Source organism: Bidens hawaiensis, unplaced genomic scaffold (assembly GCF_021521415.1).
Source record: "Bidens hawaiensis isolate Kalapana, Puna unplaced genomic scaffold, B.hawaiensis_p1.1 tig00063359_1, whole genome shotgun sequence".
In the NCBI taxonomy this organism is placed as follows: domain Eukaryota; kingdom Viridiplantae; phylum Streptophyta; class Magnoliopsida; order Asterales; family Asteraceae; genus Bidens; species Bidens hawaiensis.
Window position 1 is genome coordinate 8,091 of NW_027501329.1, and position 25,477 is coordinate 33,567.

Below are 25,477 nucleotides of genomic sequence, written 5' to 3' on the forward strand. Positions count from 1 at the left end.
AAACTGCTGATGGATTACTTGGAACAACAGTTTTATGTGATAAGATCCTAGTTGGTGAAGAATTTGTTACTTGAACAATTTGTGAACTATGGATGTTATTTAATGCCATAGTAACAGATGTTTTAACAGTCTTAAACTAAAATTTCTTCTTAGGTGTAGGTCTTTGACTTTTTATTAAAACATCAGGAGTCATAACAGTCTTATTGTGATGGAAAGCTTTAAAAAATTTGCAATCCTTAGTTAGATGATTGTTTTTCTTGCATACATCACATGGATTGGGAAACAAATGTTACTGTTGTCCATTTTAAGTTTTCTTTTTCTTAGTCACACTCAATCTATCAACAACTACTGTTCCTAGTGACTTGTATCCTGGTACGGAGGTTGGATGAACTTCAGTTTGATAGAACTCTGAATCATTTCTTTTAACTTGAGTAACAACTGATCTAGGAACAACTGCAGGTGCAGTTGAAACTAGCCTATTTGATTCAACTCTCTTTCAAACATCAGACGTTTGACACGAAACAACTGTTGTGGTATTCACAAAAGTTGTTTTGATTGAATCACCAATTGTTCCTAAAATTACTAATGGATCGTGATAATCTTTTGACTATCCAAAGTTGTGATACTAACCCTTTGATTCCATTGAGTGAATTAGTTGTTTGATGTCAATTACCAATTCCATCTTGAAATTTGAGTTTGGCAGAGTCATACAAGTTTTGAGAGCCTTGTGATGAGCTTTGATCAACAACTGATGTGTGGTTACTCAACTCAGCAAATGAAACTGATTTGAACTCTTGTGATGCATCAGTTGGTTGATACTAGTTTCCCATTTCATCTTGACTAGCAAGTTTAACAAAACAACATTTGGCAAAACAACTGATGGAACTTGGTTATGAAATATTGTTTCTTCCTCAAGTTCATCAACACAAATTTGATGGGTGATAGGAGCATAATCCTGAGGTGGCTCAGTATGATTATATCTTATGCCAAAATTTACAGTACTGCTTGATTGCTTGCTTATCAGCATTTGAAATCCTTTGCTAGATTCAATCCATTTATCACAATTTACTTGAGTTTACTCTAATTTTTTGTTGCACTCGTTGTACTTTTTCAATATATTCTCTGCATATGCGTTTATTTTTATTTTTTTTGACAAAGCATGTTGTAATTTCAAAATATCCCTTTCTTTTTCATTTAACTTGACCTTCAGGTCAATTGTGGATTTTGAAACTGCTTATTCAAGTTCAACAACTTGTTCTATCAGTTTTATATTTGCAAATTTAATATTTAAAAATGCAATGATGTAGTCATTAGAACCTAAATTTTAGCAGATCTCAGATGTTACCTCATCGGCAGCAGTTTGAAGTGCTTTTGCATCAGTAGTTTGTGAGTCTGCTGAAACATCACTTGTCATCAGCACTTGGATGATTTCATTGTTGAAATCATTCTTCATCTCCCTTTCTTCACTTGATTCAACATCAATAACCACAAGAGCCAGATCTTTTGTGCTCATCTCTTTAGGCAAACTACTCTAGTTAACAAATTCTGGTATAAAGAAACTCGTTTGGTGTTATCATGGCTTGAAGAAGATGATCCAGGTTAGGTGACCATAGTAGGTTGGACTTGTGTATTGATAGGTGGTATTAGGAGGTTGAATAAGTTGCATCTGCTACATAGGTTGAGGTGTTGGTGCATATTGATACTAAGTACCAGTATTAGGCATGTTTGAGGTTTGAGCAAAATGAGCTATGGAATGGTTATTGAAGGATTGTTGTTGTGAATGAGGATGAAGAGGTGAACTTGGATAGGTTATTAAAGGCTGAACATGATTATGACTAGGCTATGACTGAATTCTGCATTCCCGTTCAAAGTGTTCTAGTCTGTCACACTTATGACATGTCATTTTCGCCATATCATAGCCCACTTTTGTCCTGTTATTGATTCCAGAAAATTTCCTTTCTGTCCTTTTGTAAAACTTGTTTGTCTCGACTGTCAATAACGCCAATGAGTTCAGAATATTCATTTCCTCCAGATCAATTGAATCTATGTGTTATAAATCTTCCATAATGAATGAGATATTGTCAGACATATGTGGAGAATTCTCTTTAATAACAAATGCTAGATTGTCAACTATTGATTTAATACCATTTGTTATGTCTACGTGGTAGTCATAACCTTGATCAGCAATTTGGACAGATTGAGTCTCTTGGCATAGAAGTGTTGATCCTTTGGTGTAATCATCAACTGTTTTAGCAGTAGTAATCAACTTCTTCTTTTGACTTATCTTTCTTTCAAATGTAAGTAACATACCATGGAGAGTAGTCAGACTTAGATCTTGAAAATTTGGTAAAGTTCTTAGAACAATAGCATGAGTGTCCCAATTTTATAGAAGTGATCTTAGAAAACGGTTGTTAAAAGCAGCATTTGAATCGTTCATATTATTGAGTTAAACTCTCTCCTCCTAAATGACAAAATGATTCATACTACTGCCTGAGAATTTCATGAGTATTCTCAAGGACTTATGGAGTACCACCATATTGTTCTTTTAGTGCGTCCCACAATGCCTTAGCAGACTTATAATGAATTAATCTGTCATAAATTTCATTTGGAATTGCCATGGCTAGTATAGTATGAGCTTTGGCATCCAATTCAAACTTATGCAATACCTTATCAGAATAATCCTTGTGATCCTTCTTGATCGTTTTGTTTTCATACAATGGATCAACAGTTTCAGGGGACTGAGGCCCATGAACTACATATCTCCAACAACCAATATTTTGGCTGCATAGATGCTGGAGCATCCTTTGAGCCCATATGTTATACTGACCTCGAACCAATATGGGTGGTTTGGAGATTGAACCAATATTATGAGGATCTTGTACGAACGACATGATTCTTAATTCAACTAGTTTCAAAATTAAACAGAGTATGAAACAGATTTATGATACTTTTTGAATCCTTAACTGGGATTATCAAATTGAGCTTATATCTATGATACTGAATTGATTGTAAGATAAAATTCACAGTTCATGTGCTCTGATACCAATTGTTAGGATCGTATACCTTTAATCTAGGGTTATTTGAACACAATTCACAATCAATGGAACAGCAATCAGTTTATCTAATCCTTTGAATGGATTAGTTTTATTTTAACTGAAATCATATTTGAACAATAATTCAGTTAGTCTATGAAATGAACAACTTAAGCAACGGAATTCATTAAAACTAAATAATCGGTTTAAGATGGAAGAACAATCATGTATTAACTATAATCAAATGATTAAAATCTATTACTCTCCCTCAACATTAGCTCATCGTTTACACTGATTTTTCTAATACGAACGTACATGAATCAGGTGAGTATTGTGACATGAAAAGTGTTAATGAATAAGAGACTCTCTTCTTCATTTTATACATGTGTAAAACTACTGATGAGCTAAAGATGATAGTGACAGCTAACAAAAATGGTTGCAAACTACTGATGAACTTATTACAAACAATTGCCTATAGAGAATCATATGTTAACTATTGATCTTTGTTAAACAACGGATGCTTGAACCATCAGTTGTTTGTCTTAAGTTGTTTGGATCTTCAACAGTTTGTTGAACTATTGTATCTTCAGTTCTTTTATGTCAACAATTTACCAGGTCAGTTGTCTAGAGTAGTAGTTGTCAAAACTTCATAATATAGAACAACTGATGTTTGAGCCATCAGTTGTTTGGTATTTGATTATCATTTATTTGCAAGGTTCAACATTAATAAACAAAAAGACACAATGATCTTTTTTCCTCAACATTGTGTCTTTTTTTTTTCTTTTTTTTAGAACGATGAAGAAGGGAGAAAAAAATCTTGTTTTTTTTTTACTTTTTGTTATTATTTATTAAATTTTGTGGTATTATTTTTTTAAATTGCCTTTTCTTTTGCCACAAATCATTCTTATTTTTGTTCACTTTTATAAAATAACCTGCCTCTATACTCAAAATATTACAAATGGTAACTCTAAATATTAATTAAGCATGCAGCCATCATGCACACGACTATTGAACACAAGCCCACAATTGTGCAATACTTTACTTTGGCTGCCATTTCTATATATAGTTAATAACATGTTATATAAATAAGAACTAGCTATATGTAGCTATGAACTTCAGAATCCAAGAATTCATCTCATAAAATATGACACGTCTATTGAATTTATATAGCACATAGCCGAGTGCTTCATATTCATAAAATGGTCAAAATTCCATCTTCAAAAAACAACTATTTAGAGTGAGTGCCACGGTTATGTGTAATACTAAGGCTATCCGGTGTGGATCTCGGTTTGTCGCTCAACAGTTGACATGGCGAGCGGGGTCGGCGGCAAACACTTCCCCGGTGTCGTCGGTGCCGCCCAGCGGAGAAGTTATTGTTGATATTTCACCGCCTATTGCACCACTTAAAGCTTTAGTCTTGTTTCTTTTTAATAAATCAGAGCACGTTGGGGGGTTTGGTGAAGATCCAAAGGAATGCTTGAAAGAAGAAGAAGATGGGCAAGAGAGCTATAAAGAAGACGGGAAGTTTAAGAAGGAGAAGATGGGATATCAATATTTATATTTTTGTTATTGATCTATATCTATCTATAGTTATATTAATATATTTTGTTTTTTATTTAATATTTAAATCTATATATTTTGTAATATAATTATTAAGTTTGATGTTTTTTTAATTTAATTTATTAAATGTAATTTTACATTTTTAAATATATCAAAATATTTTGTTTTTTTAAATAAAATAAAATTAATTTAAGTTATATTAAACTAGTCTTTTATATACATATATATATTATTTTATTTAAAAAGGTATAGAAGTGGTAAATTGGTGACCATTTCTATGATCTTATGGAAGAGAATTGGGTAAAGTGAGGTATGATGTGATGCTGACGTGTCGCTGTTAAGTGAAGGATAAAATGACATCTATACCATATAGTCTAAGTGTGTACTTTATATCAATTTAATATTTTTTTTTTCTGAAAACATAATTTTTCATGATCATTTTCAAACATTTTCCTTTTTTTATTTTTTAACTATCAAATGTGACACTTCTAAACTTCAGCTTTCATTTGATTCAAAATTAAGTTGGAAAATAAATCTCACTACTAATACATAGCACGACGTCTTCTACTTAGCCTAATGTCAAACTCAGAAATAGTCAGTATGGGGGATGCGACGTGTTTGCACTCGAACAATAATGGGTAGCGGTGGCTAGAAAACGATTTAGGTTGTTTGTGGTATATTTTCATAAATGGTGTATTTTTTAAACGAGTTCTTGAAATAGTTTGCTTCAAAAACTGCTCACAAAAAAAACTATGAAGCGTTCCTAAAGCCCCTTATGTTCTAATATTACTTTGCGATTTTAAACTAAAGTAACTACACAACAAATATGTAGTAAAGTAATTATAATTACTTTAGTTTAAAAATTTTATGGTATTAAAAATTACTTTCGTTTTAATATAATTACTTTAATTATTCATACGTTTAACACGTTGAATATATTTTTATTTGCTTTGACACTTTATTTTTGTAGGGTCAAGTTATTCTATAAAAAGAAATAAAAATGAGAAGTATGAAAATGATTTCTAGCCACACAAAAAAACCACTCAAAAAAGTTTAAAAATAAATAAATAAAAAATCATAACTCAATAATAAAAAAGAGAAAAAAGTAAAAACACAAAAAAATTTTCACCGTCTTTCTCGTTCTCATAAAAAAATTAAAAAAAAAACACAATGGTAAGTGAAAAAAGTTGTCGTGTCTTTTTGTTTATCATTGTGTTTTATGTTTATTTTTGTCATTAATTGTGTCTTTTTTCCTTGACACTGTGTCTTTTTTTTCTTTATATTGTGTTATATTAATCAAAATTGTGTTATAATTTGTTCGACATTGTGTTATATTTTGCGATCTATTGTGCCTTTTTTAGTTATAATTGGTTCTTTTGTTCATTTTCGTCATTATGTCTTTTATCACACCATTGTGTCCTTTTGTCAATTTTTTTTATTTTTTCGTATTTTTTTTAAAATTAGCGAGAATGATGTCAAATACATTTTAGTATTTTTATTTTTTTCGTTTTTTATTTATATTTTGAGTTATAATTTTTTTATTATTTTTTTAATTTATTTTTAAGGGGTTTTTTTGTGTGGTCAAAAATTGTTCTCACACTTTTCGTTTTTGTCTCCTTTTGTATTCTAACTTTACCCTATATTTATATACCCATAACATCTGGCTAATTATATATATATATATATATTAAAAGAAAACTATGTAAACCAAAATCGTGCATTATATGTTGTACATCTGGTTTCTTTTATTGTACACGACGCCTTTCATGTTGTATCATTGGCTTAATTTATTGTACATGTGTGTTACCAGGTTTTGATTCACCACGTGTGATTACACCTGTCTTGTACACAATACACATGTCGTCTTCATGCTCTTTACCCTCCGATGTATCTTATTTTCACTTTTGTCTTCTCTCATAGATGATATATGATAATGATCTTTCTCTCTCTATGTTCATCTCTTCCGATATCGGTCGTTACCGTCTTCCATTAATGAATCCTAGGCAGCGGCGGTGACAGAGATAAGATGGTGATGTTTTACCACTTTTTTCCGTTTTGGAAGCCTAGGCGGCGGTGGCAGAGTGAAGACGGTGATTTTTGACTGTCGTCGGGTTCTATTTTGGAGCCCTAACCACCGGCGGTGGTGGTCTCGGGTAAGCGGTTGATTGGTGTTCCTATTTTTTCTTCGATTTGTTTGTTGATATTTTAGAAGATATTTCCAGAGTTTATGACTCGCTGTCGATTTGCTTTGCAAGGCGGCTGAGCCGATTTTGGTGGTTAACCACCTTCAAGTCCGTACATTTGACTAATTTCATTGTTGTCGTTTGCTCTATAGGCCTTTGCTATGCCTCTTGGGTTGTCATTTTACTTTTTGACATTGTTATTGTCTTTTGGCATGGAATGTTTGGTTTCATTAGTCTGATTTGGTGTTTACTTGCTGTTAGATGTCGAAATATAGTTTAATTTGTAATGTGCATGGCTTTTGGTTAGAGTTAATTGATTGGTCACTGCATTTTTTTTTTTTTTTTAAAGATTGGATTTGTTTGTGAGGTTTTGATGTTTAAAGCAGTTGAAACATGACTTTTGTGAGTTGGGAATCAAAGAAATAAATTCAACGCAGATAAATGGTGGAAGCTTTGGAGGTCAAAACTCTATATGAGAATCTATTCTATGTTTTACCAACTGTAACAACTTTGTCATCTTGATTTCTTCAATTAGATGTTTTTTAGTTATTTATTTGGCTTTTATTTTTTATATTGGCAAGTACGTTTTGGAGGGTAAGGAACTTGAGTTCTACATTTATTGTTAATTGTTAGCCATGACTTGGGTCTACTTAAAATACATTTGGCCCAAAGTCAAACTTTCCAACCCTTTATACGGTATGATTGGTACTATTAGGCAAACAAACGGGCCACCGGATTTCACCGAATGCTTCGAAAGTGAACACGACTATTTCGGCGCAAGAAAAAATCTCTCAAATTAAGGTGTGAAATGAAATGAGATTATTTTCGTTATAGTGGCGATTTTTAGATTTTTATGGCTTGAATGTTGTTCAAGGTTCTGATCGGATCCATTTACTTTGTGGCGTTTATTTGTCTTTAGCCGAAGTATGACTGTCTTTGTGCTTTTTAATATTACACACTATGGTTCTAGATTTGTAGACATTAACTTGATGGTCGATTCGTAGCTTGAAAAAGTTGCTAGTTAAAACCCTAACATTTTTGGGTCAATAAAGGCTATGATGAAGAACTTGCTTCATCTGGGCCTCTGAGGTTGTCTTCGTTCACTTTTTCTTTGTGCTTAGTTCAATGGATTTTTTAGTCAAAACTCAGTTTCGCTGAAACTGGTGTCGCTTTGTTGAGGGCTATGATGATGATCTGTTATTTAGCGAGGCAACTGATGTTGCAGCCATAGCAGAGATTTGAGCCACAAGTATTCGCTTGAATGTTATGTTTGGGCTGTGATGACGGATGACAGTCCACTATTTGAAATGGCGGATATCTGAGCCACGAGTATTCGCTTGAATCTTATGTATGGGCTGTGATGACGGATGACAGTTCACTATTTGAAATGGCAGATATCTGAGCCTCAAAAGAGTTTATGGTTGTGATGATCTCTCTCTCATAGGCATGGCAACTTATGTTACAGCCATGGTGCAGAGTTGAACCTATTGTGTTTGTCTCTTCATATCGGTTTATGGCTATGATGATGTTGGTTTTGGCATAGGAATGCATGTTTCAGTCGTGATACCGCTGAAGGCAGGATCCAATGGTTGATTGTGGTGATGGCGTGATAGGATTTGGATTAATTTCTATTGATTCATTGCTACTTTGTCCGAGGTTTGTCTCCTGTCTATAATAGCAACATGTATGCAACATATCTCTCTGCCTCTATGCCCATCTGATAGTTAGCGTATTTGCATTGTGTGTTTGTTCACTGTACTATGGTCCCTGTTAAATGTTACTAGGATATACCATTATCTCCTATGTGTGCATTTGATTGTCAAGACATGTGCATTGCGTTTTTTCTTTGTCACCTATGCGTGGATTTAGAAGTGTAGTTTTCATTTACTTATGCAGAGATTGTTATGGTGCTTTGTGGGTTTACCTAAGCTTTGTTCGGTTGAGGATAGTACTGCTCGCAAGTTGCTCGATGCTCTGATGCTTATTAACTATTACAAATTAGGATTAGAAGTTAGAACTGTAGCTTCCATGACAAATTTAGATTTTAGTTCATTTAGAAGGCCAGTAGTAACGCTCATTTTGACTATGATCCATTCATTCATCTTTTGATCCTAGAGAATACAAACTTAAGAAATTTAATGATAATTGGCATGCTGCGATGTGGGTCATGGTTTAGTTACTTAAGAAAATGAGATTGTCGTTATCCACACATTATGTAGATACATGTAACAAAAGAGGTATACAAAATGTAAGCACGATGTAGCAGAACCTATTATATTAATTGTGCTTGACTGCACGAACAAGCACATAGTAATGAGCCTCGATTCAAAATTTAGGCGTTTGAGGCTGCTTGCTAAACCTATTTATCTACTTATCGTGTTTTCATACACACATTAGCTGATTTGAGATCCATCTAGAAAATGCATAAGGTTACTAATTTTTGTTGTATTTTTTACTCCTTTTATCTTATATACAACTATATATTCTTCAAGTGCGATATGTTATTTGAGACTTTTCTATATGGTAATGTAGATTATTTGCATTTTCATATTTCTATTTTGCATTGAACAAAGGCTTTGGATTGGTAACATACCATGTGTTTGTATTTGTGTGTAAGTCAATTGTGTGATGTTACCCCTGTGTGGAATTAATTTACCTGTTTGTTGTAGTTTTGTTATTGTAATGATTGTCTTTTATAGAGCAATAAATTAAAGCATCGTCTTTTGTTGTATCTATTGTAATGATTTTTTTAAAGGTCAGCAAAGAAAGATTATGGTTTTTCCACCGACAACGATGATGGTGCTTCGCAACGCGATGGATGCAACTCTAGGCTAAACTTCTAAACTTTTTCACAAAATTAAACTTACGCCTGCAATATTATATATGTAACATCATAAATTATAATGCAATGTCTATGCCTATACATTATCCTCAAACCTCAATGTAACGCACGGGTAGTTTTAGCAGCTTTGGTTAGCAAATCAATCAATGCGTAATGCGGTTATAAAGCACTACTATGTCATAATAACTTCAAGGTAAAATTAGAGATGTTCAACGAAACCGGTTCCAAGAACCGAACCGGTGGACCCAAACCGGTTCCTACCCATTTTTTGTAGGAACCGGACCCTATCTGATTCAACCCGATGATCCGTGACCGGTTCTTGCATTTCTGAGTGGGGGCGGGTAGGAACCGGAACCGAACCGGAACCGGTTCTGGAACCAAACCATCCGGAACCGGTTCCTAACCGGTTCTAGCCGTTGGATCGAATATAGCCGTTGGAAATCGTTTTTTTGGCCGTTTTTTGACCGTTGGGGTCAAAAATAGCCGTTTTTTGGCTCCCCCAAGCACCTCACTACTAGTATAAATAGGTATTTGGTGTCATGGGTTCATCACAACACTCAAAACGCAAACCCGAACGCAAAAAAATACAAAAAAACGCTATTACAACGTTTTGAGTTCTCTAATTTCTTGTTTTCTCTTCTTCTATATTCATATTTGTTGTTATGGCTGCCTCACAATCATCGGTTGGTCAAGGTTCCAACGCCGAACCAAGTTTCGTTCGTATAATCGTAATCAAGAGATTTGGTGCAATTGGGATTTGGTTGAATTGAGTGACCATTCATTGAAGGCTCGGTGCAAGTTTTGTGGGATTTATTTAAACCCACTTTCGAATTCAAATTTGAAGAAACACATCGAAAAACCGTATTGCAAGGCGTTGAAAAAGAACGTCGATTCGCAACAAACGCAAATGGATAGTGAAGGCGGAATATTTACATACCAAATTGATCGAGTTCAAGATCGTATGGCGAAGTTTGTGATTCAAGAAGCTTTGCCGTTTAGCCACTTCGACAACCCTCGCTTAACCGCCATGATTCGAGATACGCTTCAACCACAATACACTCATGTAAGTCGTCATACTCTTAAACGTTATTGTTTAAAATTGTGGAAGAAAGCCAAAGAGGTACTAATTGCATATTTTGAAAATATAAATACGGGAATAAACTTAACTAGTGATGTTTGGTCGGCTCCACATGGTCTACCCGAATCTGATCTTTGTGTCACCGCTCATTGGGTAGACCCGTCATCATGGGAAATGATGAAACGCACCATTGCTTTCGAACTCTTTGAGTATCCACATACGGGAGATAATTTGTTTGAAATTTTAGATTATGTTATAAAAACTTATAAACTAGAATAAAATATTTTCAATGACATTTGATAACGCGTCGAATAATACATCGGCGGTTGATAAATTAAAATTAAAATATACGCCGATTTGCAATGGTGTATTTTTTCACTCAAGGTGTGTTGCACATATCATTAATTTAATCGTGCAAGACGGACTTGCTTCGGATGAGGTTACATCGGTTATAAACGATTTTAGACTAATGATACATGAAATTTTTAAGAAAAGTAAAAAAAGACAAATGGAATATAGAAAATTTTGTAAAGATACGGGAAGAAAAGCTTTGGGAGCTAATTGGGATGTACCTCATCGATGGAATTCCACTTGCATAATGTTTCAAAGTGCTTTGAAACAAAGAGAAACTTTACAAATGTTCATTCTAGTCTTGCCGAGAATGATTTGGCAATCCCCTTTTCAAATGAGAAATGGGAAATTATCAATGACTTATCGACTTTTCTTGAAGTTTTTAAAACATCAACTACGAAACTATCGGGAACGTATTATCCGATAAGTCCCTTGGTTCTTTCGGAGTTATTTTTAATCGTTAACAATCTTAAAGAATTTGAAAATAAAAGTCCAATGTTTTCAAACATCATATTACCAATGAAGTTTAAATTAAAAAAATACTTTCTTGAATTGCCACCGGTTTTTACTTGCGCCGCCGCTTTAAACCAAATGTTAAATGTTACGGGGGTTGAATGTGTGATAGACGAAATTTTTTCAGCCTTAGATATGCATGAAGTTGACCCAAACTTTTCAACAGAGGCAAAAAATGATTTTAACTTGAATTTTAAATTTATGTATGACTTTTATTTAAATAAATATGGGTCAAACATACACATGCCTATGCCGTGGGGGGGGGGTCTTCATCAAGTTCAAGTGCTACTAGAGTACGAGATCCCATGATTAGCCTTATGAACACCGTTCGCAACGTAACGGCCAAAAAACAAAGGGGTAACACCCCTTCAAGCGAACTAGGAAGGTATAGTGCAAATGATTACTCTACCGGTTTATCCGAAGAGGAATATGGCACTTTTGATGTTTTGGCTTGGTGGAAGGTAAAGGAAACCGAGTTTCCGATTCTTGCCACCATGGCCCGTGATTTACTAACCGTCCAAGCTTCTACGGTAGCTTCGGAATCCGCTTTTTCTCTTAGTGGCAGGGTAATATCGGTGAGAAGAACAAGACTAAATTCGGAGTCAGTGGAGATGTGCATTTGCTTAAAGTATCACTTGGACTCAATCGATCGTATTCAACACGTAACCACTCTCGAAGATGAAACACCACTTGATGTTCGAATGCACGACGAACAAGAAGGCATTTCTACAAGTAATTCCGAGGAAGAAGTCGCAACTGATAAATGTTCCCACTGATGAGTATTCCTCATCAGTGGCAACCTTCAGTAGTTGTCATCAGTGGCAGCTTTCCCACTGATTCAACTGATGACTGTTCCCACTGATGAGTATTCCTTATCAGTGGCAGTCTTCAGTAGTTGTGATCAGTGGCAACCTTCAGTAGTTGTCATCAGTGGCAACCTTCAGTAGTTGTCAACTTGTCATCAGTGGCAACCTTCAGTAGTTGTCTTCAGTGGCAACCTTCAGTAGTTGTCTTCAGTGGCAAACATCTTCAGTAGTCTTTTTTTCATCAGTTAATTGTTTATTTTTATGTTAATTGTTTTTTTTATTTTTCATGTTATACAAATACGAATCGTAGTTTAGAATCCAAATCGCAAACGAAAAACGAAAAAAAAAAAAAATTTTTACACTGTAACCAGTTGGAACCGGTTACGGTACAGGAACCGGGTTAGGAACCGGTTAGATAGGTTAGGGGTCCGAGGGTGGGAGAACCGGTTCGGTTCCCTAACCGGTTCGAGCCTGGAACCGGTTTAAAAGGGGGTTTTGAATATAGGAACCGGTTAGGAACCGGTTCCGGTTCCTAGTCCCAAACCGTTTTGAACATGCTTAGGTAAAATACAAGCTAGAAATCAAATATGCATTAACATTAATAAGGAACTTGTCGGGCTAGAACTAAGATCTACTAGAACAACAAGATGAATAATAAACTCAACGTAACTACTTAAACATAAACAGGCCCGCCGCAACGCGACGGGGTCTAATAACTAGTTCATATAATTTAAAAGTTTATATTGTCATTTTAAAAGAAAGGAAATTTAATAGTCACTTATAAAATAAGATAATGGATCAAAAATAATATCTCCCCTCGTCTCACACGAGAATAACATTCACGTCTTCATTGTGATTTATTTTTTATCTTTTCATAAACAACTAGTTTTTAACCTGGTGCGTTGCGCCGGAAGGTTGACAAAACTCAAACGGTGGTAAACTCCAAGTGTTGAGCCGGTAAGTTGATGCCGATGCGAATTCAATCTGTGACATACGTTATTGTACTGGAACTAAAACAAAAAACTCTAAAAGGTGAAGTAGACCAATGCATGACGTCGGTCAGTAAAACTCGAGCGTTGGTGAAACCCAGTTTATGGGAATTCGGTCGGTTTACGTCACATTTATAATGGAACCAAAAAAAATTAGCGTTCGGACGGTCTACGTTACATTTGTTATGGTATTTGAACTAAAAAACAAAAACAAAATTTGTGGCTAGTTTGGTGCCGCCAAACGGCCAATAGGGCACTTGCGACACCAAGTTTTTCATTTGTTATATAGTATAATTAGCAGAACGCCGAACAAGCCCCCTCCACAATCTGGAGGAGAGCTGCCAACCCAAAAAACCAACACAACTAGTTAAATAATACTGAAATTACACCAGTTTTATCAATCTATATTTATACCAAAGGAAATCTAACTATCTATCTTTACAATAATCTATTATATTTTCACCTATTCTCCTCTGAATTTTTTTTTAATTATTTCAGAGTATCTTTTCAGATACTCCATCACGTACACCACAATCCTGGGGCAACTTCTTCTCCCGATCCCCGGCCCCGCCTTATGCGTATCCAAAAATGTCACTCACCAAAGAATTGAATATGAATATTCTTAAAAACAGATGTCTCTTGTTCTTTACACGTTTTTTGTTTATGAAATCATCCACCTTGCTTACATCGAAAACCATGTTAAAGTCCTTTATTATACTCAACTTGTGTAATTGTTTAACGTGAGTGAATAACTTGTAATATAATTAATCTCCCACTTGCTTAATACAGAAATATATAATTAGATTAGATCTAAACTAAGCTAAACAATTATCCCACCTATGACTTGGGTTTTCTCTTCAAAACATGAACAGAAAAGGATGAGATCGTCAACACATTAACATGGAGAAAGTCATCTTGTGAAAGTTAAGTTGTACATTTGAGAGTCTTCTTTGTACCTTGGGTGATAGTGAGAAATGGGTGTGCAAGAGACTAGGAGTGATGAAGATTTAAGAACAAAGAATAATAAGTATAGAAGAATGGATTCTGAGTTGACTGATGATGATTTAGAAGTGGTACCCTACAAGCACGAATTAAGGAGCATGAGCATGAGAACAAGAAAGTATGTCTTTGCTTGTGCGGTTTTTGCGTCACTCAACAACGTTCTTCTTGGCTATGGTACGTATAAACCTCAAATGTTTTCTTGTAAATTCAAAACCTAAAATAATGTACATCGTTTTAAGCTTATATATTGGACAGCGCCTCATTGTATCAAAACAATTAATTAAGGTTTTGCATATTTCTTCAAGGGTAGTGCTATGGTTAAACCATTGTCATCTTATTTTTTACATATCATAAAACGACCATCTAAAATGGTCGTTTTGACGAAAAAAGTCAAAGAATGGCCATTTCTAGACAATCGTTTTGACCATAGGGGTGTTAAACTTCCAAAACTTTTTCTCATAAGTCAACGGCCGTGCGGCCAATATATGAATAGTTGTTCTGACCATGGAGGGTCAAACTTTGAAACTTTTTTTTGTAAAAACAGTGTAGGATTAAATGACAGGCGGTGTCTATAGCTGGTCGATCCGTTTCTTGAAGTGTTCATTCAAGAGTTTTTTGATTTACAGATGTTGGTGTCATGAGTGGAGCCATCATATTCATACAAGAAGACCTTAAAATCACAAAGCTTCAACAAGAAATCCTCATCGGTAGCTTAAGTGTCATCTCCATATTAGGTAGTTTAGCCGGAGGAAGAGTCTCGGACGCCGTTGGTCGGAAATGGTCCATGGGTTTAGTGTAAGAATAAATATATTTTATATATTTATTTATATGGCCATCATTATCATTTATATAATAATAGATCAAAATAAGTAATTGTACCTTATTATATATTAGCTTGGTAATTGTTGATGGGCCATATTACTCTTAATAGCTAATAAAGGGTTTCCCCTTGGGTGTATATATAGAGAGGACAAATTAACATTATAACCTAATCTCACACACATAAGTAAATCATGTGTCTCCTCTCTCTTCTAAACCGGGTTCCTCTCAAGAACCCTAACCATCCTTAACTATACATCCTAAAGGGGAACTCGATCAAGATGACAGCATGTCGACTACATCATACCCTGCTGCGGTTACTACTCTTCATGCTATAACAGGTTCATAGGTTTAATATTTATCATGTTTTATATTACTTACATGAAGAATTGATCACATGTGGCATCAGAGTGATGTTGATTAATCAGTTCTTCATGTTTTTCCCTAAATCTGGAATTAAAATCGAAGAACATAAATTTTGATTAAAACCCTAACTTTTCCGGTTTTCATATTTTGTTAAGAAAACTGGTTATAATTGCTAAAATTCATATTTAACACTCTAATATATTCGAAATCTGTTAAAAATATGTTTAAGATTTTGATTCCAGAGAAAATTGACTAAAGATTCTTCGAAGATGTTCTTCGTGTTCATCATAAAAACCGAAGAATCGCCCTTATTTTGGATGAATCGTAGGAATAAAATATGTTGTTTCCAATTTTGATTGATTTTTACCTATTAAAAATTTTGAAACATGATCTAGTTTTATTAATAAAAGATTTCAAAATATAAGATAATTAAATCAAATCTTTTAAATTTGGAAACAAGATAATCCATTAAAATTCGAATTCCATATTTATCATAAATTAGTTTATGGGATTTAAAAATAATTGATGGGACAAAATATTTAAGAGTTAAAAATAGTTTATGGGTTAAAGATCTAAAATTAAATTTCGGTTTTTCTAAAATGGTTTTGGTTTACCAAAATCCCGATGACCTTATAAAACCCGAAAACTCTCATAATCCCGAAAACCCACTAAAATTCGGGCTCACTAAAATTCCCGAGAACTCATAATCCCAAGAACTCAAAAGTCTCGATAACTAATTTCGCGAGAACTCTAATATTCCCATAAACTAAACCTAATTAAATGTTTTGTAAATAATTAAATCTTATAAAACTTTACAAAACGTAAAAAGCTTAATTTGAGTGAATTTTGGATGTATCACTTCTGCCCAAAGGTGATGTGTTACATTTACCATCATTCAAGTTTAATTGAAAGCTTTTGTTAGTGTTTGCATAACATGATACAAATGTCTCACTTCTGCCCAAAGGTGATGTGTTATATTTTTATCTAGCAAAACTAGCCCGTGCATAATTAAAATAATTGTCTCTGTCCAAAGGTGATGTGTTACAATTATTTTGCACACATACTTATATAAAATTTAATTCTGCCCAAAGGTGTTTTATTTTTTGTTTAAGTAGAACTTTTAATTATAGTCTATTAGTTTGATGTTAATAATAGACATATCACATCTTCAATAAAATATAATGATCCTCACATTAATGATCCTTCATTAATCTAATGATCATAAATTTTAATCTGTATTATCTAAATATCCCATAACATTACTCACTATAATTTTCTTCTATAAATAGCTATTTCATCCAAATCATCCACTCTAATCTCAAAACACAATTAAATTTTATCTCAAAAAGAGTTTTAATTTCATTTAGCTCTTCTCAATTTTAATTATCCATTAAGACATGATATGACTATCCTACTGCTCTTTCTAATAACAATTATTCCATTGAAAACTAGAGCCTAACAAATGGAATGAGTCAATCATAATGTCTATTACGATAATGATAATCAAGAACGTATATAAATAAATGCTATCACTAGAGTTATTATAGATTTAGTTTTTCCTAAGACTAATCAAAATAACTCCCAAGATTCATGCACTCCTTAAGAATTCTAACTATAATGTTAGATGGTATTATTGAATATATCATAATGTACAATCATGACCCATAAAATTAAGGGCTCACACATGATATTAAGTACAATATTCTAGTACATTGCATACTCAAATTTTCAATAGCACAATTTGGTGCCTTAAAAATCAACTATAATACTCAGAAGTACCAAAGGAAAATGAGTGTGTTGATCTGCAACATATGTACAAGAAAAGAAGCATTCGGTACTGGAAAATAAGATGTTATTCAACTCACTACCACTAAAACCTAAAAGAGGATTATTCTAAGGTTCATAAACAAAATACATGTATTACTTCCAGCTTTAAGTTCTCTAAGGAGAAGTCTCATTGCAAAAATATGCCATTAGATTAGGCATATGCATTACAAGATTATCCATAATTCAAAAGAACAACTGGCTAAAATTGATAGTAATATATTAATTATATTTAAGTCTGCTAACCTAATATTCTCATTAACACATGATTGGTTGAGTCTAGTTCTATATGTTTACCCAAAAATCAAAAAATAACTAACATGAGGGTTAGTGACAAATTTACATGTTAAGGTTATTAGAACCATGATAAACTGTCTTCAAATTACGCTTTATGATACCTTAAATATTTTGGAGATTAATCAGAATTTAGTATCAATACTTAAGCTACATTATGTCAGTTTTAAGATTTGCATAGCCAACATAAAGTCACTATTACCTTAAACTCTCATATGATTTGTTATCAATATTTGGATTGAAACATTTATAAAATACAACTAGATGATACTATATATTTTCACAACTTTTGTTATCATATAAATAAAAATGTAACAAAAGACAAATGAGATATATAAAATTCATCCATTAAAACCAAATTTCATGAGAAATCATGACATGGTTGATGAGGGTGATTTTTCATATAATCTCATTCTTAGTGATTTTAAATCATGTGTTAAATGCCCTAAACATTACTTGGCTTAACCATAAGTTATATTTCACTGACATTCGTGAAACTTATTCAAACGGAATATTAAGACATAATTCTTTTATCATTTAAAATGCTATTTACGTGTATCTAATCAGTATTCTTTGGTCCGCGGTCTTAAAGAGATCCGTTCATATATACTTAATACGATTTCAATAAAATATGTCCTTTAAGTTTATTGTGACATCTGGACGTTAATGGAATCAAATCAAGTCTAACATATATATGATGGATTCCCACGTCATGTACATCATTGAAACTTCTCTTGTATTTTCCTAGAGATATTAAAGATTAGTGGGAGCCTTAAGTGTCTCAATCATAACTTACAAGATTTGCAAGAGGTGGAGGAGTGAAAACTTGATATTGTCTTAATTACACCTCTTGTACAAGTGTAAGGCCCCGTCACCGGTAACCCTACTTTCGTGTTGGATTTACTCATAAACGCAGTTCTAAATATCAGAGTTAATTAAAACATTCGCGGAATTTAAAAACTTTCATAAAACATTTCATAACAAAACACGTCTTGTCTTAAAACATCATTTTGTCTTTCAAAATAAACGAAACATTAAACTTAAACGTCTTGAGTCTTTCGATGCCAGCCTCTTATTCAGTGTCACGTGTCTCCTCAAGCGAGCTGCCTCATCCTACTCACCTGCGTGCATACTAAAAGTCAGCTACGCTGAGTGAGTTCTAGTTAATCATACACTATACAATACACATAAACTTATATTCTTTCATTCATACTTTCATTCATACCTTCATTCATACTTTCATTCATACTTTCATACTTTCATACTTTCATTCATATTTTCTTTACATACATAATCCTACGTTTTAAAGAGCCTTTCGCCCTATAACCTCACAGATATTATAAGGGTCTGGTCCCTAACATCACAGATATTATAAGGGTCTGGTCCCTAACATCACAGATATTATAAGGGTCTGGTCCCTAACATCACAGATATTATAAGGGTCTGGTCCCTAACATCACAGATATTATAAGGGTCTGGTCCCTAACATCACAGATATTATAAGGGTCTGGTCCCTCTTTCCTCGAATATTAGTAGGGTTCGGTTCCCTAGTTCTCGAATATTAGTAGGGTTCGGTTCCCTAGTTCTCGAATATTAGTAGGGTTCGATTCCCTCTTCGTTACCATACAACCATACATCATACCTCGAGTATTATTAGGGCTCGGTACCCTTTTCGTAACCATACAACCATACAACCATCATTTCCTTCTTTTATTAACTTTATTACGTTCATACACATAAGCATACATATCATACTTACCTTATACATAGCGTTACAACCTGACAGTACGTGCAATATCCGAAGATCGTTCACGTACCATCAAGCAATCATTCATTCATATCACATCATTCACATAAGGCATACACTTATCTCTTAGGATAAGCGTATTAACAAACATATCGAGTATGCACACAGCCCCGAAAGCATAACACATAAATGGGGCTAGAACTCACCTGAACACGGTTACGTTCACCGTTAATCGTAATCCCTTTCTTCAGTTTTGCACGGCTGACTGTATAACAAGTATACGTATCAATTAACTATCACTTCTCATATTGCATTTCTATCTTTATATGACCCACAACGAACGGGGGTCCGGGGGCAGCGCCCCTGGCAGCGGGGTCTAGGGGCGGCAGCCCCTAGCAAGGTCCAAGGGGCAGAGCCCCTGGCTGGGGTCGAGCTGCCAGGTCAGCTTGGAAAAATTTTATTTCCATTAACTGTCTTAACACATTTTTCATTAGGTTTTTAATTTATTTCCTAATCGAACTTGACTTTAAGCGAAGTTAAACCTTAGGCGAACTTAGCTTTAAGCGAAGTTAAACCTTAAGCGAACTTAGCTTTAGGCGAAGTTATCAGTTAGGCGAACTTGGCCGTAAGCGAAGTTATCAATTAGGCGAACTTGGCCTCAGGCGAAGTTACCAGTTAGGCGAACTTGGCCGTAAGCGAAGTTATCAATTGGGCGAACTTGGCCTCAGGCGAAGTTACCAGTTAGGCGAACTTGGCCGTAAGCGAAGTTATCAATTAGGCGAACTTGGCCTCAGGCGAAGTTATCAATTAGGCGAACTTGGCCTCAGGCGAAGTTATCGCTTTGAAGGCGAAGTTATCGCTTTGAAGGCGAAGTTGCCCAGTTCAGCCGCTGTTTGGTTTCTATCAAGCATTTTTTGGCGATTTTAACACCCTTGTTATGGTTCAACATCACCCACTACGTTCCCCAACCGTTTTCGGTCGTTTATACACTATAAAGCTTGGATCTTTAAACTTCAAAGATCAAGAATCATACCTTTTTGTGCTTGTTTGGATCTCGTTTAACTTGTTTAATCACAACTAATCGTTCTCTCTCTCTCGGATCTTGTTCGTTCCTCTCTCGGCCGCCGGCCGTATGGCGGTGATGTGGTGTGTGTGTGTGTTTTGGAGTGTGTTAGAGAATAAGATGGAATGAGTGATGGTTTAGGGTTTAGGGGATATTTATATCCCTTAAAGCCCATGGACCTAAGGCCCATTTTCATTTAACCCATCTCAATTAATCTAAGTCCATGATCCGCTCCTTACACGATATTAATTAATCAATAACGCGAAATCACTAAACATAACTTTCTTTATTCAACATTAAAATTTTAGGATGTTACAACAAGACACTGCTCCATCACAATACTATTTCATCAAAACTTATCTCTGTAGAATTTACTACTACTCTTACAAAAGTTTCGGTGTTTCTTAAATGTGGGCATACTCCGATTTCTTACTGAAATAATCCTCACAAGAGAAACTACGACGACTTACATCATTAACTCGTTTTCTGTTAGAATTTATTGGTCTTTAAATATTGACCATAAGCATGCTAATTTCCTAAAGGTTTTTAAAGTCAGTGGGAGCGGTGAAAGTCCTTATAATGACTTGTTAAAAGTACAAGAGGCGGGGGGAAGAGAGTCATTAAATTTTACTCCAAATTTAACACCAATTACACCTCTGGTACACCATACTGCACCAACTCTTACACACTTAGAATCCCGAAAATGATAGCAACCTAACTAAGAGCTAATCCATAAAACTGAGACTTTTAAAATTACCCAATAATCAACTTAGGAGGCCATCTAGGTTTTCAAACCTACTAAATTTGATACTTATGTAACCTCCCTAACTAAAGTTGAATTGGATGTTGGAAAGTTTAATGATCATAACCCTTATAATTAAACCATTATCATCAATCATAATTGACTCCATAAGTCGCTAACGTTTTGAGATTTGGTTGGATCACCTAAAGGTGTTCATAACTAAACGAAATCCTAACACAAACGTTAAGACACTAAGAAGCATAATTGATTATTAAAGGTTAGATTCAAAAGGGAAAAAATCATCAAAGAATCTTATAACCTATATTATAAAACATTTATTTGAGGATCATCACTGTTCAAGTAGCTTATAATAGTTAAAGAGCTACGTTAGAAGAACATTAAAACAACTTTCCCTAATAACTGACTTACATATCTACATGCTCATAAAACAACCTAAATGTTATAAACTGAAGGTTAATGAACATTTAGTCTATAAGTCAATAAAATCCATGTATGGGTTAATGCAAACATCAAAATTTGATGAAATATTTATACAATTATTTTCATCAAAAACCAAGTGGATTAATGTACCTACCTCAAGATGAGTGAGAGCAACTAAAAACTAACTTTTCCTTATATAGATGACATTCTTCTGACAAGTATATGTTACATGAGTCAAAGTATTTTCACACATACTTTGATATTATAGATCTCAGAGATATTCCTTACACATGTAACAAACACTATTGCTCTACTTTAGAGGGTAATAGGAACACGTAGATTATTTCCTTATGCTTCATTAAGTAGAAGCCTTATATAAGTTCAAGTCTATACTCGTTTAGATATTACTCAGAATCGCAACACACTAGATATGTCTAGATTAATGTGAAGCATCTAAAAGAGTACTAAGATATCTTTAAAAGAAACGAAAGACTTAATTTAAAAGAAGAAGTGAGAATTCAAACCGGTAGATTACTCTAAATTTTGTCATATTCAAAGATAAGAAAATGTAATTTTCGGGATATATTCTTATGTCAGTAGACAAATCTATCTCATGGAAGAGTCATAATGAACTGATAACAACAACCTAAGTCATAACGACATAACATATTGATTAATTACAACGTGGTTGTCAATAAATGTTGTTGAACATTTATTATTGGACTCATAAGTTTTTATTAAACTCCATATAAATTATATATTGAAGACTTATTGTGATAAAGTCAGCTACCATGTTTTCTCAAACAGTAATAGTTTGATAGGTGCTGTATTAAATTTTGATATGAAATTAATTATTCGTTTATGAACGAATTGAGGAATCTAAATTTTCATATCAAATACATTCATGATATGCTTAAGGATCCTATAACTAAAGGTCTATTACCCAAAAGTATTATGAAAGCGCTTATAATCATGAGGGGTTTATTAATGACCACGTACAACTGCATATAGTACTATGTATGATTAACTATTAAATTTCCTCATCAGTTTTGATTTTGTACGTCTCTTAGTATGTTCTGCATGCATAATGACATATATACGAATTTAAATATACAAATCAAACGTTCTGAAGGGCTTAAATGAAAATTTTGATCATAACTACTTAGGTTTTAAATAAGGACTGCAGTATGATTAATGGGGGTCTTAAGCTGATGTTCAATTCAATGACTGTATTTCTCTGCTCCAGTTTGAGTTTAAAACTAAAATGAGTGTTAACTCCTGATCAGGCTTATCTAATACTCATAATAAATGATTACTCGGCCAAGTGGGAGAATGTAAGAATAAATATATTTTATATATTTATTTATATGGCCATCATTATCATTTGTATAATAATATATCAAAATAATTAAATATACCTTATTATATATTAGCTTGGTAATTGTTGATGGGCCATATTACTCTTAATAGCTAATAAAGGGTTTCCCCTTGGGTGTATATATAGAGAGAATAAATTAACATCATAACCTAATCTCACACACATAAGTAAATCATGTATCTCCTCTCTCTTCTAAACCGGGTTCCTCTCAAGAACCCTAACCATCCTTAACTATACATCCTAAAGGGGAACTCGATCAAGATGACAAGCATGTCGACTACATCATACCCTACTGCGGTTACTACTCTTCATGCGTTAACAGGTTCATATGTTTAATATTTATCATGTTTTATATTACTTACATGAAGAATTGATCAACATTTAGCTGCAATCATCTTCCAGATTGGTGCAACTATAATGACATTATCCCCAAACTTCCAGCTTTTACTCATAGGTCGACTCCTCGCAGGAGTTGGCATCGTCTTCGGTGTCACCCGGTCTACATAGCCGAGATCTCACCCATAGGTTCTCGAGGCACACTTACCTCATTTCCAGAAATATTCATAAATTTTGGGATTCTTTTAGGGTATGTCTCCAACTTCGTCTTTTCGGGTCTTTCGTTCCACACCAACTGGCGATTCATGCTCATCGTGTCAATCCTTCCCTCTGTTTTTATAGTCCTTGCCATATTCATGATCCCGGAATCACCACGGTGGCCAGTGATGCAGAACCGAGTTGATGAAGCAAGAATCGTTTTAATGAAAACGAACGAGGATTCATCCGAGGCCGAGGAGAGGCTGTCAGAGATACTAGCGTCCGCGGAAGTAGGAAACATGAACAAAGCCGTCTGGCGGGAACTGTTAAACCCGACTCCGGTGGTTAGGCAAATGCTAATCACCGGAATTGGAATCCAGTCTTTCCAACAGATTACTGGAATCGACGCCACAGTGTACTATAGTCCCGAGATTCTTCAAACGGCGGGAGTTGAAGACAAGTCTAAGCTATTAGCTGCCACAGTATCCGTGGGTGTGTCGAAGACCGCCTTCATCATGGTTGCGATTTTAGTCATCGATAAAGTCGGGAGGAAGCCATTGTTATACATCAGTACTATCAGAATGACATTCTGTTTGTTTGGTTTAGGAATCACTCTTTCGTTGTTTGACAAAGATTCTGTCGGGGTGGTGTTGGTGATTATGTTGGTATGCGGGAATGTGGCTTTCTTTTCGGTTGGGATTGGGCCGATTTGTGGAGTTTTGACGTCGGAGATATTCCCCCTCAAACTAAGGGCCCAAGCATTTGCTTTAGGGGCAGTCAGGAATAGGGTTTGTAGTGGAATTGTTGCAATGTCGTTTTTAAGTGTTTCGGATGCTATTTCGATGTCTGGGACGTTTCTTATTTTCAGTTTTATCTCGGCTTTGTCGATTGTTTTCGTTTACAAAATCGTGCCTGAAACGAAAGGGAAATCGTTGGAGCAGATTGAATTGTTGTTTTGAAAGGAACATGAGTGGCAAGAAGACGAGGTAGAGCTTTCGGATACTCAAACACTAGTGCAGGATCACGAAAATTCTGTGTGAATTTGCAACTCATTTTATTGGCATTGTATTTTAATTAAGTTTTAGTTTTAAATAGTCATATTGATGTTTCATATTTTTTTCAAGTTGTTGGGTTTTTTTTTTTCTTTTTTTAAGCTCAAGAATGCAATGTAAAATGTAGAACTCAACAAGAAGCCTTAAATATCTAGAAGTTGACATTTTTGAACTTTTAAGAACTTAATAGGTCAAAATGGACATGATTTGACCAACAAAGTCACACACTGGTATGAGCCCAAACCGGTTTTGAAATAATCAATAATGAGATCCAAGTGATGAGTTTGTGGAACAGTTTATCATGTCTCCCGGCCTCTTAACTTTGATTCTCTCCTCCTTGGAGGGTCCTTATTTCCTTCGTCATAATTCATAACCTACAGTTGAGATGACAATTATACATATCTACAACAACACAGACAAACAAACATTAAAACCAAACCCTTAAACACACACTACATATATTTTTTAAGTTCATAAGCCGGCCGGGAACCCAGCATTAAGGATCAGTCATGTCCAGAAACAAATAAGGGGTGTCACCACCGTGTAATTTCCCTTCAGATATCAGCTTGTGACCCCTATCGAGTAAAAAACATGCAAACGCCTTTGCTTTGTGTAAATACTCCACCTGCCCTGTCATTCTGTAGATCAAAAGGAACCAACCTTTTTCAGTAATCCGCGTGTCCGTACGACATCGGCTGCATCAGTTGCTGCTGCTTTTATCATCTCCTTATCTTCAAAAACCTACACGTTTTATATTGATATTGATATTATCATGCCAGTTTAATTAAAATTATACAAGCTTAATACCGTTTATAAACTAATTTATCCAAAGTATTATTATAATTATCCGGTTTTAAACGG

General features: G+C 34.4%; 1 pseudogene across 1 annotated transcript; it reads left to right on the forward strand.

The window, feature by feature from the left end:
* The first annotated feature begins 13,428 nt into the window (after positions 1 to 13,428).
* Positions 13,429 to 24,709, forward strand: LOC143603930 (putative polyol transporter 4; annotated as a pseudogene). The gene is made up of 4 exons (XR_013148181.1): positions 13,429 to 14,530; positions 14,983 to 15,149; position 15,297; positions 23,416 to 24,709. The product of XR_013148181.1 is annotated as a putative polyol transporter 4 (transcript).
* The last annotated feature ends 768 nt before the right edge of the window (positions 24,710 to 25,477 follow it).